Below are 21,870 nucleotides of genomic sequence, written 5' to 3'. Positions count from 1 at the left end.
TTCTCCATGCCGTTTGTGAGGGGGTGTTTTCCAGATTTTTTTTACTACTTCATTTCAAGATTTTTTTTCTTCAGAAAATAGAAGATGAATAACGAAGCAATGAGAGAAAGAGAATGGATTAAGCAACTGTCGGATTCCTGAGACTATTTTAATTGAAACGAATCGATTTCACTTCAATTCGCCGAATTTTATTCACGGAAATTGTCGCATCAAATACAATGCTTCATTTGAAAAATAAATCCTCATTAAACTGGTATAAAAACCTGAGAATACCTCACACAGACGAATGACTCTTCGACTATTGAAGAAGCTCATTAGTGCTGTTTGTTATTGTGTGCACTGCACTCGTTCGTCCCGAGAGAAAGAAACCAAAGTACAGAGGAAAAAAAAAACTCGGAATGCAATAGGAGTGAGCCCCGGAGGTGTCACACTGATTCCTCTGATTCCAACACCTCGTCTTCCTCATCCCATCCAGGTGAAGCACCCCAGCCACCACCCAGCGTCTTCTCCTTGTCCACTTGTCCCCATTTTTGGTTTCCTTTTAAGCATGTACCCTGCAACACAATACGTGAAGGCTTGTTAACACCAAGAGCACTCGAGAATGATGCACGAACCGTGGAGTTGACATTAGCAAGGTGAAACATAATCACAAACGTTAATTCGAGACAATTCAAGCTGCAACCACACACCTAATCACCATATTTTTAGCTTTCAATTTTTCCTCATTTTTTTTTCTAGAGAAAAAAAAAAGATTTTTTTTCATTCGAAGATAAAGAAAAAGTAGAACGACTCATCATAGAGGTAGGCAATTATGACTGCAGTTTTTCCATGAGCGTTCAGTGTATTCATGGCTCCTAGTGCTCGAGGCATGTGCTCTTGCAGTTATCTTGAGATTTACTCCTCATTAGTATATAAAAAAAAATTGGTGGAGGTTAGTCTAACCAAGGCCCAAGATTCTTGGTCCACGGAAGATACAGATGAACGCAGAGGAGAAATTCTTCTATTTTCTACTTTCAGAACAAGTAGAGGAAAACAATCACTGTGTGTTTTTAGGGAAATGGTAGCCAACAATCTTCATGCAGCCTTTTTCTCTCTTCTTTGTCTGTTTAAATAAATCGAAGAATCAAGTGGGTGCATTCAGACGGCTCTACTATTTAATACTTCAACCGGGATCAAAAGAGGATTATTAGAAAAACGCAAAAGGTAATTTAACGACAAAAACAGCCGTAAACTGCAGCATCATCACTCGTGACACGAAAAAAAATTAGAAATGTCCACTGTACCAAGTGCTTTATGCTACAAATACAGTGTTTCATTTTCCCCCAGAAAAGTCTATACCTCTCTGGACAAAATGTAAACCCGGTATGTCTATTTCTTGATGTCTCACTAATTCTGAAAGAATGGGTAATCGTCCACTGGTCACTACATACAAAAAAACAAGAGTCTCTTGACCCAACTTTGCCTTCAAGCGCCGTCTCTCTTTTCCTACAACATTTCACCTCCGCTAGTTATTTCTCGTTTTGTTTAGCGTTCGTTCTGCTTGGTGGGAGACATCGCTGCCCCTTACCGTTGCCGTCATCATCACCTCCTTAATTTTTAGGAAGTCATTTCTGAATAATGAAAACTCACCGAAGTGAATCGTTGGTATTCCCAAGGTGTACAGTTTCGAGTAGTCTTCGAAAGTACCGAATGTCGTATACACAACAATACAATTATGTCTGAAAGTTGGGCAAGTGTCGAAGGGCGACGATCCAATGAGAATTCGTCTCGTCTGTCAACGGCAGACAGTTAAAATATACATATATCCACTTTATTCATGTAAATGTGACATCTTGTACGTGTGTGACACATCGAGGAGAATAGAATGGAGTCGTACCGTTGGAAAGAAGAAGACCAAGAGTAAGAGGGGTTGAAGAGATAGAAGTATGGTTGGAGATGCAGTGAAGGTAGAGAGGGATGAGGCACGTCGAGGAATATGAAACAATCGCTTCATTGGAAAGTCAAGAATCACTCGAGCCCAACGTCGGGCGTTTGACTTGCCATTAGGAGCGTCAGTTTTAATTGTGCCTGTGCGCACCTCTCATCTTCGTCATCTTCTTCATCGTACTGTAGTCATATCCCCTATACCATTCACTACAACTTCTCCCACCCCTCCTGTCGTTTCTATTGCACGTCTGCACAAACCCAGGAGGTCTCAGGTGAAGTGTATCGCCTGGCCCTTCTAACACGCCCTCCTCCTGTATAACTATAACTCCCTCCACCCTTTCTATATCCTCTGTGCCCTTTAGCTATGTCTCATTAGTTGCAGCGTACACTGCAGCGGACGAGTGCTTCTAGTATATACCCATCCCTCTCACCACGACTTCCAGACGAGACAACGATGACGGCTAGTCGACTGCCAGGAAATCTGGGGTGGGAGCGGATTTTTATGCACGCACTCTCCCCGAAGACTTGACAGTCACATCTTTATCCGAGGCCACTCACAAGGATTCAGGGGAAGGCGGCTGAGATGTTGAGAACATGGTGGGATCATTGATTGGATGGCCTTAGGGTAAATCATCATGCACTTCACAATTATTCAAGCTCTATGGGGAGAGGATGAATTTTTCGATTGCCCGAATTTATTTATCAAGGAGAATGTAATGGAAAAAGAAATTATGTAAAAGAAATTTAAAACGCATCTGTTTAACTGAAAAAATGCATAAATACTCTGGATATGTAGCTGTGTTGACTTTGAACGAAATAGAGCCACTCTTGAACGCACAACATTTGGATTACCGGTCTCATACGCTTTCAATTGAGTCACCGAGAGTTACCACATTCACCATTAATTTTATCGTTCACGCACTGATAGCACGGATTAGTTATTGTTAACGAATGGATTTTGGTTGGAGGTTAGGGTCTATTCGGTCCCACCAAATGTTCATTTGTTAATAGTTAACGAATGTATATTTGAGGAGTCTTGTTTGACTTGACTTTTGTCATTCAAGTGAACCATTCGTTAACTATTAAAGAATATTCATTTGGTCATATTCAACTCGACCATTCGTTAATAGTTAACGAATCTCGTTTGGAATAAATGAATTCTATCAGTGCACAAACGTTGCGTAACAGACCTCTAAACGTAATAATATCTCAAATTTGGGTTTTTCGGCTTAATTTTTGAACATTGTTTAAAATGAGACTCATTTAATCATGCGTTGACTTGTCATTTTATCCACCACAATTCTTCTCCGTGCTTTATCTCAAGCTATGCATATGTAGTCAAATCATATTGTACAGCTAGGGGTACGCCCCCTACTCGCTCCGTTCGCCAACCCCCATATGACCTTCATGATTCTTAATCTGACCCTCATTATAACCCTCGTGACCCTTATTTTGACCCTGGTGACCATTAGTTTCTGACTCTTGGTATTTGTCCCCCATGTCCTTTATTTGGGTCTCTACTCTGACCCTTAATCTGATCTGGTGACATTTATTTAGACCCTTAATCTGACCCTTGTTATCCTTATTTGGACCCTCGGGACCCTTATTTTGATCTTTGAGGCCCTTATTCTGACCCTTAATTTTAGAGTCTTAACTTTCAGTACCAAATTTTTATCACCAGAATATAGAGAAGATATAGAGAGATAAATGGATGCTGAAAAATGATAAATCATATGAAGCGTTCTCTGGCAAATCGGTGAACTCCTAATCTTCACTCCCTCGAAAGTAAACGGTGATTGTTTACAGGCTTGAGGGGCTTAAAGATGGTTCACCTCGAGGAAAAAAAAACCTTTTCCTTTTTCGCGGAATTTTTTTCAATTCTTTTTTTTCACCATTGCTTCGCAGGAATTTGATTTTGTAGTTCAAAATTGTCTTCGACCACTAAAAATTAGACATTTTAATTTTTTATAACCAAAATTCAGCTTGAAAAAAATTCTCTATTAATATCACTAGTTGAGAGGCTCTCTCTCAGTAGTCCAGATTTTGTTAGCACAATTCCTCTCTCAATTTTGAATGGATCAATTTTTTGGCACTTTCCTTTCATTTTCCATTTTCTTTGTAGAAATTTACTCATTCTAATTGATATTCATTGAAAATTTATAAGAATAAAGTCAATCCATTAAAAGTAATGATTCCCTTGCTTCACAAATGAATTTGAAAATGCTTCTCCATTTTTATAATTAAGCAGCGAAAATTGGTAATCATATTCAAAAATCACAAAATTGGCCTTCCGAGAAAAAATAAGGCAAAAAAATAGTACTTGAAAAATTTTCCTCAAAAAACGGAGATGTTATCTTCCTGGGTGAATTCCCTCTGAAAATGTGAAAATCGGACGATTACAATGTTTCCATTTGGAAGTAAAAAAATCAGGATATTTTCTGTAGCCCCTCAACCCTGTAAGTCCCATGTTCTAATGATATCTAATACCTCCCATAAGTCATATTAAATTGAGCGATTTAGAAATCGGAAATTTGAATAAGTTTTTAGTTTCAAGCAATGTCTTTTGAAAGCCAGTATTTTTTCCTCTCCATACGAAAATTAAAAATGTCAAGAGGTCGGCAATAATGCAACAATGACGCGAGCCATGAAAGATTCAACAGACATGTAAAAAATCGATCAATGCACCCCTCCAGGCCGCATCGTGATGACAATTAAACCCCCACCAGAGCGAAAGAAAAAAAAGGAATTAAAAAAAATTGGTACAGTGACATTGGCAATATAGTACCTGAAATAAACGTGTCTCGAAGCTCACCAATACTCCAGTGTACACAGCCAGGGTCTGCGCCAGCGGTAGAAGCGGGGTAGGTACATACGGTAGATAGTCGCTCCGGGCGGAGCTTGATTATTTTCCGCTAGCTCGTTCATTCAGGTGGAGCATAGAGAATGCGAATGGTGCGCATAGCCATCGGAGAAAGAGAGTAGACCAAAAACAGAGTAAGACTGAGTAGAATAGTAGCACTGCAATGGGGTGGCTTGAGATGGGTGGTAAGGTGGGTGGTGGGTTCAATTGGAAACAGCAATCACTGCTCGCCTGTATTTTGTTCACTCCTCTCTCTCTCTCTCCCGGTAGTAGCGAACTCCAATAATAAGCTTTCTCCTATATTGCCTCTTCAACGTAACCCCTTTGCCTCTTTCCCTCTCCTTGTGCTACTCCTCTACTCGTCTCCCTCCCCGCGAAGTTGGCGGCGCTGTCTGAAAATGCGTCTCTAACCCCCTTCACCCTTAACCGCCGCTACGGGCTTTAGTGTATTCCCTCTTTTCCCTTCACTGCCACCTGCTCAAACCCCTGAATCTTTCCCATTCGCCTACCTTTACTACATTCCCATTGTTTCCCTTTCTCATCCACCCTTTTGTACCACACGTATTTATCCTTGATGTCTATCAATGTCACGAGATCTCTATCGACGATCCTATCACTTCTTCATCAATTCGAGCTGCAGAGAAGGTTCTGATTCCAAATATTTGACCCAGTACAGTTGAAAATAAATAAACATTATGAGTTGTTGGTTCACCTGGCGAGAGGGGCGGGGGGGGGGCTTGAGGAAGAACAATGGGTATTACCTATACATTATTGCTCTATATCAAAAAATCAATTGCAATAAATTTTGAGACGAAGTGAACGACGTTGCGGAAGTGGCGTTTACTGCTGGGTAGCACGAAAGGACATTAATCCAGGGGCGCACAAGGTGTCGGAGAGAGCGAGTGAGAATTTCTCGTTCGAGCGATAATGAAACGTTTTCAGTTTATCGGCCCCCAGAGGTTTATATATGTATGAAGTCTAAACCTCGGGTTTTATGCTCAAAGTTCAATTCAAACTGATACAAAAGATCACGATGCCTCGTCAAGAGGCTCCGAACATAATTTCTCCCTCATTTTTTTTCTTTCAATTTTACTTTGGAGGTTAAGTTCTGCTGAATGCGGTCGACAGGGCAATCGCACGTTCCGTGACATTTGAAGGGGAACGATTGTAAAAGTTCAGCAGGGGGAGAGTCGAGTGGCGATAAAATGTTCATTTGTCTTCGATATGGGAGTTACAAATGATAGTCTGTCCCAATTGTAGGTGGGAAAAAACGAAAATGTCGTTGAATAAAATTTGAATGGGTATATGGGGCGCATACGGTAGATTTGCCGCTGTTGAATGTCCCGAGGATGGTTCACGATTGTGGTATGTTACTGCCGAGTGCAATTACACGAGTGCCAACTCTCCTCTTGTCCCCTTCCACAGAAGCCCCAACTCTCACCACTCGTATCAGCGTTAAAACGGTACATAAATACATCGATTCAATTCCGTTTCGCCAGTAGTAGGCAGTGTACTCTCCCCCCCTACCCCCCTTATACCCAACCCTTTACGGGTTACTACTATTCCTGGGTAGTCTGTATTTTGGCACTTCTGTATACGTGAATGTGTTTTGCGGAGATGGGCAGAGTGCTAGCCCTTCTATAAAAATTTATCGACTGGCAAATTGTTTCACGTGCGCGGCGCGGTCCGGTGCGTACTCGGCGTTCTGTGTACAAATAAACGAACACACACGTTAACTTCGCGGGTTATCGTGTCCCAATGCGCGAAATAGGTGTCCCTACGACACGGGAAAGTCAGGAGGTGGAAAAGGAGGGGAGAGACTGAGCTAGTTCGCGTACGCTGCGTTAATTAACAAAAAGTCATTAAACTTTAGATGACCTGGTTGGAGTGAGAGGGATTGAGGAAAAGAAGCAATATTTCTCGGGAGAACCTAGCTTCACCTGATTTTATTAGTAATTCCTCTTTTGTTGGGTTCATTGAAATGTCGGGTAATTTGTCTTTATTATTTCGTAATGCGGATTTTCAATTCACATGAGGGAAGATTGGAATTATGTTTTCTGTATTTTCTGTATTAGAGAATCCATTAATGAGTTTGGGTGTTCTTCATGAATCCTCTCCAACAGGACGAATCGATAAGTTATCAGGTTCTATAGAATTGGAATGCTTCAAGCTCCTGGATATTATTCGAGAGTTCTCTCTTCATTCATATTGATGCGAAAAATCAAAGACAAATTTCCTTTCGAAACAGAGTTTTGATTGAGTTCATTAATTGAATTCATATTTATTCAACCAACACAGCTAGGAAAAGAATTCTTAGTTGTTATGAATCTAGGGTATTTTAATATTCAAAGGGTGAGAAATCCGAAAATCAAGCGATTTTGGCACTAATTATCAGTGACATACTCTTGAATCACATCAATTTTGGCCGTAAATTTTCATGATTGAATCCCGAAAATTTAGGGTAATTCTAGTTAGTATCATGAGTTCCTTCTACAATAATTAGTTATAAGTTTTAAAAAAATGAGGACCAATTCCGAAGAACTACGAATAGAGAAAATCGGAGCAAAATGGGACGCAAGGCAAAAAGAAATCCCTATTTTAATTCTAATATTCATCAAACTTAATGGGTTAAACGGCATGGCGGACCAAGAACATCATCCCGGTATTGGCGGGTCAAGTGATTTCCATTTTCGGCAATGATTTACAAAGATTTGTAGAAATCATCGGGAAATCACAAGAAATCATAAAGACATCAGGTGATTTCCGAAATCATTAGAAATCATCGATAAGTGTAAAATCGAAATTGATTTTGCGTTTTCAAGTCTACAATTTTTGTTATGGCATCGGTGCGTTTGAAATCATTCAATCCCGAAATGTGACACTATGAAATTTTTGACATCCATGCGTATTGTAACTTCATGCAGAAAACTACCATTGTCGATAGATACTCTACTCTGGTCCCGAAATCATGATTTCTCCAGTGAAGTGTGATTCTAATGATTTCTTGAAATCAAGAAATTATTAGAAATCATCGATAAGTGTAAAATCGAAATTGATTTCGATAAGTTTCTTGAAATCACGAAATCATTAGAATCTACGAGAAATCATGGAAATCAAACGAAATTAGGATTCCTAATGCTGATTGACAAATCACAAAAATGATTTGAGAAATCACAGAAATCATCAGGAAATCACAAGAAATCATCTGATTCTGGATGTCATCTGAATCACTGAGTCACTCGATTGAGGAGTGACCAGCCCCTCGAATTCAAATCCAGGTAGAATGAGAGACTGACCAGTAACATCTGACACTGATCAGTTTTGGATCAGAGATGTAACGCTTATTTGCATCCATGCCTGGTCAAAATTCTAGGATCCGATCTTTCTGAACAGTGTCGGATCAGATACGGATCTAGTTGAGATTTGACTGATCAGAATAGGATCATAATTCACTCCCATTGGGCCCAGATACTCCATTCAGAATCACCTTAGATCCTGATCCGTCGTTAGGGCTGACCGGATTAAATTCTAATCTTGACCTCATCGAAATTTCCACTCGGAACTGTGAGGATCACTTGCAGAAGCAAGAGAAATGTTCCAAAGGTGTGAATATAGGGGAGGCGAGTAAAATGATCGAAAGGGTCCGAAAATCATAAAGTTCAAATGGAAGAGGCAGAAAACAAGATTAGGAACCTCACATGATCGTAAGGGTCTAGCGGGAGCAACAATCTCGTTTGTAGATATAGTTAATATTGGCTAACCTTTTAGGTTTCACTCCCCAATAATTGGGACCCAATTATTTACAAGAATTCATGGTGACGACTTCCGTTCTCCATCCCCCTTAGAACTTACTTACACGGAGAAAAAAATTCCAGAATTTTTCAGGAGAAATTCAGGTAAAAATTACCGTGCCGTCTGGTAAGGTAGGTTCAATTGTACCAGCAAAATTCCTCCGGTGCTGCATAGTAAAAATTCCGGTACCGCACAATAAAAGCTTGATCCTTGACTGTTTTCTATGACATGATAAATTACATTCAATAGTTAAAAATGAGTAAACATTGTCATTCAGCATATCATCCTATTAATTTTATTTTAACCTCTCCTCCATATCCTCTCCCATATTAAAAGCGGAATGGGCGGTAAACGTATGTGGAACGTTTGACAGGCCATCTCTACAGCGTTATACACCTCACGGAGAGAAAATAAAGGGCACTTATTTTATTTCTTAACCGTTTTATCACAATACTAATTGATATTTCACTGAATTGATATTATGAAAAACATTAACCTAGGGTTTTAGTGGGGAGATATGTGAAAAAGAAGGCTAGAGCAGGAGGCGACGGTGTCATCTGGTCACGTTGAGTTGATGTTCGTGGTTGCGAAGGGGGGACGAAAAGCGTCGAAATCTTACGAATGCGTGATCGGGTCCTAGGATTCTGGTAGAGCATCGGAAAATTTTGCCAGCTAGTGTTATCATTTTTCTCGTATTTCTTATAAAAAATCACTGTCTCTTCGATTTTACCGTGTTGCACAAGAATTTTTCCCCGCATTTATCCGACAAAATGACTCGTGCAACAGTACTTTTTCCGAGTCTTTGCGGTACATTTCGCCTGGAAAAACCATCTGAACCCACTTTACTGCGCGGGCACGGTCATTTTTCTCGTACTTTTCTCTCCGTGTATACAACGTGAACTTTTCATCGGGAAAATGATTAGATCATTCTTCAAATTTTTTCTCAAATCGAATCATAATAAAAGTGTAGATTGCATCCTTTTCCAAAAATAATATGTACAAACCACTAGCCAAACATGCGCGCGCGAAGCGCGCCCCTTTTCCTAGTAATGGTAAATTTTACAGTTTCGGCACACATTACCCTTACGTTTATTCAATTTTCTCAAGTCAACGGAGAAAAATTCACTATTTTCTCGCAATTTTTGCCCCGACATATGATGAAAAAGACCTAGAAATGGATTCTACTCCAGGCTTACACGACTTGTTTGGTAATTCTTCTCCAACTTTTTCCCTGTGTATATTGGTGTAATGATGACTGCAGATCAATATTCATCAGCAACTATCCTCGAGAACTCCTACAGCCCCATCCGCCAATATACTGATTAAATGTTGCATGAAATCACAAGTTCCACGTCATAACATTTTAAGAGTGTCCTCCTCCCCTCACCAAGTCGAATTGACCAGCGAGGTAGCACCGGTACTCCCGTCATACGTGAACGCCCTTAAAATCACACTCCTGCACCAGCAATACACACAATCCTGTCCATCTGCGTACACAGAAATGGACCTTCCCCAGCGTAGGCTTAAATTGTCGTACCCCTCGTCAACCCAAAACTTCTCATTCTAAACGCCTCTGTTTAATTAGCCAACATTCTGTATCACTTTTATATATTTTCATTCCCAAACTCCTCTTCCACTCGAGAGCCAAATTTAACATCACAAACACTGTTGTATTTAATTCCATGTCTCTCTCTCTCTCTCCTCTTCCATCTGATTATAATTCAATGATGGTGATGCATCTTCCGGGGAGATGCTATAAAGAAAACTGGTCTAACCATTTGGATCACTTTAATGCCCCTAAGGTTCTTATTCTATCTACTTCCGAAAAGGATTGCACAATGCCATTAGAATATCAACGAGATGAGTGAGAGAAAATCTTGCGCTACCCAGAATTGTAAAGTGCCACGACAATAGCCAGTTATTTATTAATATTGCCCATGGACTCCCCTCCTGTCGGCCCTTAGCATCGATCGTTCAACGAGACAAGTCCAAATGTCTCCCCGAAATAATTCATCATCGATGGAATTTTTAATCGTGAGAATCATCTAACCCATTTCCTCATTTCCACCCCTTTCACTCTCCCGAAACTCGAAAATCTTAGAACCGGAAATCGAGATGGTGATATCCTTAGATTACACTTAAGATGTCTATTGGACTGCGGCCAATCTTCCCAGTAGTTTTCCCTTGTTTTTTCTTCCCTCTCGTCCCTTCTGGAAGGTGCCAACAATCCAGAGGCGACAATGAGAAAAGTGGAAAATCCTTGGATCGTCTCTCAAATCCCTTCCCCCGTCGTGATGCATCCGTATTTGGTGGTATCCTCGTAGAAAATGCCAAAAATTTTCTTCCCACGAACTTAGAATCGTTTTTCAAGCTCCTCAACAGTCCAAGGTATCATGACTCCAGTGATTTATAACGTTAACTTCTGTTGCTTCCTCTTCAGCACTATGAAAATAAATATTTTTTACCCTTTCCAAAGTATCAAAAGGATTGTTGTGCATAACTGGTTAGAAAGAGAGACTTCTTAGTGAACTACCTACAAAATTTTGCATTAGTCTCAAGAAGATTCAACTTGATGCTGTAGATCTACGGTGAAGGGGGGCGGGGGGAAGGCTTCTCCATTGAAGAAAGCAAGGGGGAAGGAGGTCGTACGTTGGAAGACATCGTCCAACAGACGACCAAGTGGTGAGTAGAAAGGAGAGAGAAGAAGGAGGTAGGAAACAGTGGTAGAGCCGACAAACAGCACGGTGCCGTAGCCTATCTAGTCCAACGACGGAGTTTGCTCATAAACTCTTGAGAAACTTTGCAGACAAATACAGAAATATTCCGTAATGGAAACACGTCCCTCACAAATTAAATGTCGTAATAAAGAGGATCCGCTGAGGCATGATGGTCTATATACATCGGTGAGGGAGAAGGCCAGAGTTGAGTTTTGTTACCTTTTATACATTTGAGATGGGTGATAAATCGTGCTGTGAATGTTGAACAACTACTTGTCAATGTAAATTTTTTCCATATTTTATAATGTTCCCGAGGCTTACGATAGAATCCCTTTTTTTCAGATGAATTGTTCAACATCGCCGGAGGGAGCCACTGGGCAAATCTCAGTTGTTGATTGTGTCGGGTATCCGATCTACAGCAATCAACAAGATCGTAACCCTCAGCGTGAGCCCCCGGAGGAGTGAATCTTGAGGACTTGGTAAGTAGTTATCCTCCACGTGAATTTCAACTTGCTTCAGCTGCACATAGCATAACCTCAGGGCGTTATCCACAGGGTAAGAAAAGCGTAACAGTACGCTGGAGAATATACCAGTAGGGTTTCCTCAGAAGTAGAACCGTTCGGCCCGCTGACTAGCATCAAAACTCCATATCAGCAGGTAATACCAATAAAAATCTATACCACTCCAGATCATCAGAGTTGGCTTCTTATTGTTATAATTTCATAATAACCAGTAGTTTCTATCATTCAGTGAGATCAGAATAAACCTGCTTCTTGGTAACGATATTCTCGTTATTACGAGTCCCTGGTTCACCCAGACGACGGTTGACTCTTCTTGGTCCTTTGTTTTACGTCGATTTCAAGATGGCGTGCTTAATGCGTCTCGTAACTTCTTGAAAGACGACCGCGACGTCGACAATCTTCCCTTCTACTTCTTTCCTCAGCTTCTCCTATTATTGGCAACGCCTCAGAGTGGTGTAAGGAGAAACTATATCCTTTCATCGTTCCTTATGTTGGCCCCTTTCTGCATCGATACGCCACCCCCATTCGTCGTTATAATACACTTGACTCATTCTATTCGAATAGATATTCCTCTCTGTATATCTGTTTTCCACTGTCGACATCATCTTGCTTTCTCCTCCTCCCGTTGGAATCGACAATCAGGAACGCCGTAGGTTAGTGTCGTTCGATATCCCACGATATTATTACGGACGCCTGCCAGTCATATCGCTTTATTGAATCAACCGCCTCGCATAATAACCAGCAAAATGACGATCCCAACGTCTTCGTTGTCATATTACAAATCAATACTGCAATATGGTTCGAGACAAACTCTATAGCACACTTTGATCTCTTAACCATCTGATTTATGAAAGAATGAGTATTCGAATTTGTCGTAAAACTGATGACTTTGTATTATGTTTATTCACATCAAACGAAAATCTGGATTTTATGACTGGTTTTGATTCATGAGTTCTGATTGTCATTTGTGTCTCGGCCTTTGAGTATTCATTTGGATAAATTTTCCCCCTAGTTTTAGTAACGCACCACAATTTCGGTAAAATGTGTGACGGCATTAAGAGAAGGACAGACTGAGAGAGTCCCTAGACTCTTTGACTTCCAACGTTTAAGTGCAACCCATAAAAGAAACTGATTTACAGACTTTGGACAAGTACGAAACCTGCGTCGTAGACACGAGACTAGACTGAGGTGAATGAATTCCCATTTATTTTTCAAACGTGACATATTGTTTTCGTTCCTCTCAATCATACAATGAAACAAAGGCTTTATTCATTTCTTAAAAAATTGAAATTTTTTCCCATTCAACTTTGGGATGCAGTTTCAGTGAAACAGTTCACTCTTCTCCAGGCAGTGAAACCGATCGTATTTAGAAGCCCAAAGTCCAAAAAAGTAGAGTTAGAGACAGGGGAGAAACATTCTCCATGACTCGTATAACGTCTCCATAAAAATTCTTGCGGACCGTGCGATCGTAATGAACCGATAGACATGAGAATACACCCGAAAATGTCAGAAGAAAAGGAGAAATACGAGGCACTTAGTCACGAATGAAAACTATAAATATCTGAAAAGTTAGAGAAAAAAAATTGGTTAGTCCACGGCAGTTAACAGTCTGCCATTCTTCACGATCTGTCGTTATAAATTCTATTTCTGTTGGTGGGGCAATATCCAATGTGTCGATGATGTTTACAGGTTCAAACGGTCCTGTGTCATCATCAATAACCCAGAATTTCACAATTATTAGGGGAAACCAAAGATAGAACAACATGAAGAGGAATCAAGTGGAATTAATAAAAAAATCAGTTTGAGAGTGCATTTACCCGGAATAGATTTGGCGGGCTTTGCCTTTGTGGTATTGGGGTAAGATGTCCGTTTATTTTTACAATCGGCTGTGGATCGAATCATGCAGCAGTGTGAGATATATTCAAGCGACATACGGACAAAAAGGCCAACACTGTTCATGTATTAGGAATATATGGCAAATGTTGAACTGTTGGGCTTCATATAGCATCTGTGATACAGGCGTTTACGATTGGCATTCCCCATTGGCGGTGAGATGGGGAGTATAACGAACGAGTTTTTTTGTCAGTCTGGCGGACTCTCTGTACTCTGCCGACTTCCTAAAGACGAATCTGTGAAGTACGTTTTGGCCACTTCCTCACTGGCAGTTTGGATATCTCGATCTCACTCGTCTTTTCCTCTGGGTTTCTTTATTCGTCTCTCTCTCACGCGTTTACACCCAGTCACTCAGAGGAGGACGATAACACGCACGTGCGACGACCGAGGATGACGCTCGTATAAGTAAGCACTCTGTGATGCTCAACTCCTTTCTGCTCTCTGACTCTCGTCCAACATTATTGATTCACGCAGTTGGAACATCAAGGGAACGCGTTAAGTCGCTCTTGGAACAGATGTAGACAAACTTTGTTTTCTTCTTCTTGGTTTTTTTCTGTCAACAACGAGGAATCTGGGAATCAAACTCTAACTACTCTACCACCGTCACACGTGGAAATTCCGGAATGTTGGAAGTTCGATTGAATTAGGGGTGTTTCAAGGAAGTGCACTTGGTGCTTTTGACTTTCAGTGGTTTCAAGGACTTGCGGAATCTTGTTGGAAGTAGTGGGAATGAAAGCATTGAATTACCACATTCAGGTGGAGTTTGATGTGCCAGACGACATTCATTAAGCATTGAGAGTGTTAATTATTGATTTATTGGATTTGTCGTTTGAGAGAAGTGTAGATCTGTCATTTGGCTAAACAGTCCTTTGACGTGGACCTGGTCGGTTCAAGAACCCCTCAACTGTCTCAAATTTGTATTGCAATGGTCAAACGTAATGAGGTGGTGGACACCCGAGTCGAATATCTGGACCTTATTCCCCCCTATTACCTCCTTGAGATATTTTTTCCTCCTTTCTTCATCCTATACATCCTGAATAACTCCTTATATGATCCTGCCTCATCCTAAAGGCGTAAAAACCCTTCTCAACTGATACTTTTTTCCCCCTTCTGCTCCTGTCAAATGAAAAGGAATCATAAATCCCCTGAATTAACCCTGATAGCCAGGATGATTGAGTAGCTCACTATTTTGTTCATTTCTGTTTGCGGTGAAAATTACTGAAATTCCCACTCTTATATTTGACTGTCCTTTCTGACCGTTATTTTTGACCCTTATATATGACCCTTGAGTATGACCTTAATTTTCACCCGTACTTCTCAGGTTAATAATTAAAAATAAAAAATAAAATACCTCGAAAGGGTTTGTAGGTTCTTTCTAGGAGGGATGGAGTGGAAAACATTTTAGGGGGTGCAGGCGATAAATAGGTTTAACACACCTCCTGTTTTCCTCCTGAACCCTCGGAATTTGGAAATAACTCGCACGTTCAGGCGGAAACCAGGGGGTCTTTCTGAATGTAAATACACCCTAACTTCATCCTGGTCCTCCTACTCATGATAGGTGTTCAAGGGGGAATTCAGGTCCTAATATTCGACTCGGGATCCACATCATGTCTGTGTGAATTATGGAGTTACCGTAGCATTGAGTCAAGTTCGAAGAAAATCTCAAGGATGTGGCCAAATTGAGAGCTCCACTATTAAATCGGTTACTATCGAAATTATCTGACATTTGACAAGATGCAATAAGTACTGTTGTATACCTCAGTATTTCCTTCTTTCATACTTCTGTTATTTTTGTATTTCACGTAGTTTCTTCTTAATCCTAATTGGTGTGGGCCTCACCCCAAAACCTTTAGTTGTGGGCCGCACCCAATAATGTTATAAAACCAAACTATCTGAATAGCTTGTAGGTTACATTTTATGAACAGTCGTCTCACCCTTGGGCCAATCTCCACTCTCCTCAACATACTCCTAGGTTCATTCCCTCTCTTCCATTTCTTTCCTCAACTCAATTTCTTTGGGCCATTCCCCCCAGTACAGAAAATCCCTGGGTCTGTCCAAACCCTAATAAAACCTCCAGAACTCTCCAGACAGCCATAAAACCCTTGGGACCTTTCCCCTGACGTCACAAGTCCGAAACCTTCCCCTCTGACATCACAACCTAGAGTTCGCTATGCCCCAATATGGTCATGCTTACCATCTCCCCTCCACTTTTCCTTGCACCCTCAGACGTATAAAACTGAGGACTTCCGTAATTTTAGTTAGTATTAATTTGACATTCTAAGCAGAAACTCTTATTTATTAAATCTCTCCGAATTTAGAAAGTATTCAAAGTTGTCACAGTACAATACAGTTGAACTTAAGATTTCATGAATAAATGTCAGTTTTTTAATTAATAAAAACTGTGTGCGTGAATTTATTCAACGGAATCCAACGGTACCTTGGTAGGTTTCGTTACTATAATTCAGCAAAGATGAGGTCTGCATCTCATGAGTATTCCTATCGGGTATTCGTTGTAATTATAAGTAGTTCAAAAACACCCTGTATATCCTATTCAGGTTTTTACATGTTCCCCCTTGCAGTTCCATGCGCCGACTTCCCCCCAACAGTGTCGTATTATACCTCAGGAGCCGTCCTCCACATGCAGACTCTCCTGGTCACCAAAGGAAACCATGGAACACCACGGTCTTTTCTTCTCCGAGATTGTTGGTGTCTGGACTTCCAGTCAATGACTCTTCAGGAATTTCCCGCCAACTTTATTTTCTCGATTCTGATTGGTGACGCGGATGCGTTCCCATGTGGATTCTGTTCCGTGGGCATTCACCTTTGGAATCTCGATCACCCGGAGCCGGACTCGAATCCGCGCCTCACGTGTCACGCTATGCAGCTGAACATTTTAACCACTTCAACCACCATTGGCGGTTTTCGAGATGTTCTTTGATAATGTTATGATGTAAGCAATTCACCATTGAAAATGACGCTAGGATTTTCAAGAAAAGGGCTGATGATGCGTTCTCTTCCGTCAACACCAAATCAGTTGCGAAGCAGTATAGTATATTTCTAAAGGAGATTCCACAATGAACGCTACACAGGATGACCGCAACGCTTGCAATTGTCACAAACAATCGAAAAATAGTTGAGCGATTGTTTGACGCGTTGCGTACGTTTTGCGGTGCATCCACTGTGACATCACCCTACGCCAGAATCTACAATCGACGTACATCCTCCGCTTGCGTCGCGTTGCAATAAATATAGATATATTAATTGCCTCAGCAATGTGACGTAAACGAATGACGCGCGCTTATTGTAGACTTTCCTTAAAGGAGATTTCATAATGAACGGAACGCAGGATTAACGCGACGTATGCAATTGTTTAAATCAATCATTCAACTGTTTTCTTGATAATTTCGACAATTGTAAGCGTCGCGCCAAGCCTGCATTGCGTTCACTGAGGTAAAATAAAGGGGTCATGCGCACGTGCGGAATTACTGGTAAGCACGTGAGTAAGGGTCCTTTATTTTACCTTCCGTGGTTGGACCCGTATTTTTCACCACGCCGTACAGGGGGAGAAATGTTCAGTAAAAATTACGGAACTCATAATTCGCTCCCCGATTACGAAATCGACTCAGAAAATTAAAGTGGCGGTATCGTAATTTTTCACAGGAGATTCATATAAAAATTACGGAACGCTCTGGAAAAATTCCGTGACAGATTTCGCTCTGGAATTACAGAAAAGATACGTAATTTTTATTGAATATTTCTCTCCGTGCAGTCGCAAAACCAGATTTCAGGAAAATGTAGAATTTGCGCAGGTCGGGGCAAAAAAACGATGTAAGTGTAAATTTGCAACTTTTTTTTAAGGAGAGTCATAACAGAAAATTTCCCCATTAGGTCCACAAAGTATCGCCTTCGGTTCGGATTATAAAGCTACACTCGTCAGAAAATACTTCGTCGATACGAAGCACTACTTCGTAGGTCCGAAGTTAGAATCGCGATTTATCGCAGTGACAAAAAAGTTATTGCTATTGAAATCTTTCTGCTATTGCCGGCTTGTCTCGAAGATTTCCAGTGTAAATATCGATGGGTTCCGAGAGGACGAAAGGGGCAAAAGTTCTTGGGAATTGGTGTGTGTCCTCCAGACGTGGAAATAGATTAATGACCTCTCGTGAATCATCTCAGTGCCGTCTTGTTGATTTGAGGTAATCCTATACCTTGAACTTTTGTTTCTTACTCCCGCAAATGTATTTTCAAACGTCGAGCATCTCTAGTCAGTGGAAAAACGTTTAAAACGTAATTCTAAGAAGCTTCGACAGATGAAGTGATTTTTCACTACATCCGGAGACATGACGATCATCTGAAAGCGTGGGAAATTGAGCTTGAATATCTCTTTATATTATAAAAATCCAAACCGTCTTCTGGTGATGAAAATTTGGTACTCGAAATCAAAACTCCAAAATTAAGTCACAAGGATCAAAATAACGGTCACGAGCATTGGAATAAGGATCATGAGTGTCAGAATCCGGGTCACAAGCGTTAGATTAAGGGTCATGAGGGTAAGAATAAGGGTCACGAGGCTCAAATAAAGGTTCATGGGGGTCAGAGTAAGCCTCTTGAGGATCAGAATAAGGGTCACAAGAGTCAGAATAAGCGTCACGAGAATCAACTGAAGGATCATGGGGTCCAGAATAAGGGTCTTGAGGGTCAGAATAACGTTCACAAGGGTCAGCTTAAGGGTCATGGGGGTGAGAGTAAGAGTCATGAGGATCAAATTAAGGGGCATGAGGGTCAGAATAATGCTTTAAATAAGGATCACAAAATTCAGATTAAGGGTCCAAATAAGGGTAACAAAGGTCAGATAAGGGTCTAAATAAAGATCACAAGAATCAGATTGAGGGTCACAAGGGTCATAAGAATCATAAGGATCATGGAGGTCATATAGGGATCATATGGGGGTCATATGTGGATCATATGCGGGTTGGCGATCGAAGCCAGCAGGGGGCACAGCCGCCTACTATAGACGCTAAAAATCATCAAACTTAAACTTGAAATTTTTTTTCCAAAATTGATTAACAATGCATTCATTTCTTAACTCTGTTGTAGATGCATGCAGGTCAATGTCCCCACAAATCGAGTACAAAAGAGTCTCATGTATTCGCAAAAGTCAGAATAATAGGAAAAAAAATGAAGATTAAGTTGGAAATAAATCTCGTTCCGTTAGATTACCAAAGAGACTTTGGCTTGCTGCAGTTCCCTTCTGTCTGCGACGTCCTGTTGACTCAGGAGCGCATTGCGGATACATCCGGGCGTTCCGTAATGTATCTCGAAACCCATCCGAATAATAAAAATACCCGAAAAACACTAAACGTATAAAGTTGGCGTGAGTAATTGAGAATGTTCCCTCTTTATAAATCGTCTTCCCCCGAAGATACTGCAGAGCGTCAATGGCTCATCGACGAAACATCCGGTGGCTTCTGGTGGGGGTGTGTGCCTCCGCAGAATGCATGTGCCTCGTTTTTCAGGATGTATTTCTCGTTGACGACGGTTTTACGAGGGCCAAACGTTACGGGGATATCACGCATCGTCGGGGAGCAACGATCGGTACACGCGATGAGCAAGGCCGTTTTCATCTCATTCAAGGCATTCGGTGTTGACAGTTTCAGTATTATTAAATTCTAGGGTATATTATTTTCACCGGAATAAATGCGATGATCGTTGAGCCATTAGAAATTCCATTCAATGACAGACTTTCATAAATTTGTATTCAAAATTGTCTTGCGGACTGTTGTTCAGAGGTGGGAAAGTTGTGTGGGTGGACATGGAGCGTCGATTATATTTTCGTCGTTGTAAATACCATCTATATTTACGAGCCACTGGTATATTTAGGGTAAATGGCATACGACACTTGCCCCGTCTCATACACATGTGATAAAAAATTTTTCGGGGGGAAAGACGAGGTGAAAGCGTGCATAACGCAGACGAGGTGGGAGTGGTCACGGGATAGCTCGAACGTACACTCAAATCGCTCATTTTCAACTGTTCATTTATCCTCTTCCCTCTATTTATATGAACAAATATAGACGAGACATTGGCGTTCAAAGTTTCCCAGCTTCATAATGATACGGACTAATAATGACACATGACTGCGAACCTATTCATAGACGGTTAATATCGAAAATTGTATGCACATGCTCGATATATATCAAAATCCAGTGGTAAAATTGAGGCTCTTGGAACCTTGATATTGGCGATATATTAATGACGTTCCGTTAATACATTTCCTAGTGTTGTCTGTCAATTTATTCTGAGGCAAGGAATTATTGGTCTTGGTCGATGGCACACGCCAATTACTGAGAATTCTCATCATCGATGTGACTCGAATTTTCTTCGTATTCCACTGGTCGTTTGCGACAGAGACCTTAACTATTTTTTTATTGCCTCGGTTTTCTTCGTTCTCGTTATTAGCAAAGAGCGATCTCTTTGATTTAAAGCGCTTGTGCCCTCGGGTGTAGACAGCTGCCACGTGGTTTCTTACCAAACTCAACTTGTGTCTATTTATTCTCCTCTTGGAAGAAGCGTCTTCTCGTTTTGAATATTTACGCTGGAAACGATCGTCCATTTTTTGACAACAGTTTTAGGTAAGTTGGCTCTATAGGTGGAGAGATGATCACTCGGTTCTACATAACCATGTATTTTCCTTTCTATCCTTTAAATCAAGTCAAGATATTCAGTTTGAGGGTTTTTCACGCGTGTCCCATAAGTGAGACACTTTGACATGCGACATCTTCAACACGAACTTGATACCATTCGCTGGATTTTGAGGATCTATATTAAGACGCAAAACGGAATGCCTGTGGAAAATAAGCACAGCATGAGACGAAACATGACGGCGGGGGTGCCATGGGTAATGTGGAAGGAGGTGTTTAAAGCACCAGTGGATGAGCCCAGACACAAAGCGCCAGATCATTTTGGCATAAGTCAAAACCTTTTCACTTTTGCACACGTATAATGCGCATATGGCGGATGGTTTTACTCATGATTCTCCTGCGGTCCTTGTTCCGCTTGCTATTGCTTTCCAATGGTGCGCACTCTCACTCTCGCTTTGAGTAATGCAGGCATATTCGCCACAGAACGACAGCCGTTAGAACTTAACACGTTCCGCGTTTATTTTCGAGTCAATTAGGCTCGTTTATTTGCCGGTGGAATCCCCAAAGTAATTATGAGTACGTTAATACTTAATGACATCTTTCAGTGGACAGGTGGTAGGGTATCCGGATTTTGGGGGTAGTCGTGTTGTGATTGTCGCAGGGATGTATTGAGGGCAGTAAATAATGTTGCATTCAAGGGGATTGAAGAAATTGGGGGAGAAAAAATTCAGCACCCAAATAGGCTCCTCCCTGCGAAAAACATTTCGAACCTGCAGAATTTGCCACTTCTGTTCATTAGTCCCAATATGAATATTAGAGAATATCTAATCAGTTCAGAGCCTTTGAACTAACATTACAAAAAATTTCAGACAAAAATATTCTTGCATGTTGGATTCAGTGAGTGCCAAATTTTGAAATTCAGTGATCTTGTCACCAATTTTCAATGATATTATCACTCATTTCCAGTGACACTGTCACGAATTTTCAGGGACATCAGAGATAGGTGTAAGCGTTAAAAAGTAATGGTCAACGATCAGAGTCAGAAACAAAAGTCTAAACGAAGGGCCACGAAGTTTACAGCTGAAATGGGGGCAAAAAATGAAGTTCAGAAGGAAGGATAAAAATTAAAGGTCCTGAGGGTCAAGTCTAAACGTACAAAATGAGGGTCACAAAATAAAAGGATCAGAAACGAGGAATAAAACTAATAGTCACAAAAATGAGGGTCAAAATCGGAAACAAGGGTTGAAAGTATAATCAACAACAGAGGCCAGAAAGGGTAGGCCTCTAGTTGTGAACCTTCTTTTCGACTCTCACTTGTGATCATACTCTTTATCCTTATTCCTGAGGATCATTTCTGACCAGACTTCTGACTTTCATATCTGACCTTTGTTTCAGACCTTTTCATTATGTGACCCTTCTTTTTGATCCTCATACCTGATCTTCATTTTTTACATATTCCCCATCTAAAGGCCTCTCATTCTATCCATGAAATCCCGTTTAACCTCCCCCCCCCCCCCCCC

The sequence above is a fragment of the Diachasma alloeum genome, unplaced genomic scaffold, assembly GCF_001412515.2.
Source record: "Diachasma alloeum isolate Michigan unplaced genomic scaffold, Dall2.0 Dall_scaffold_00296, whole genome shotgun sequence".
Lineage (NCBI taxonomy): Eukaryota > Metazoa > Arthropoda > Insecta > Hymenoptera > Braconidae > Diachasma > Diachasma alloeum.
Note: the sequence above shows the minus strand (reverse complement) of the source record.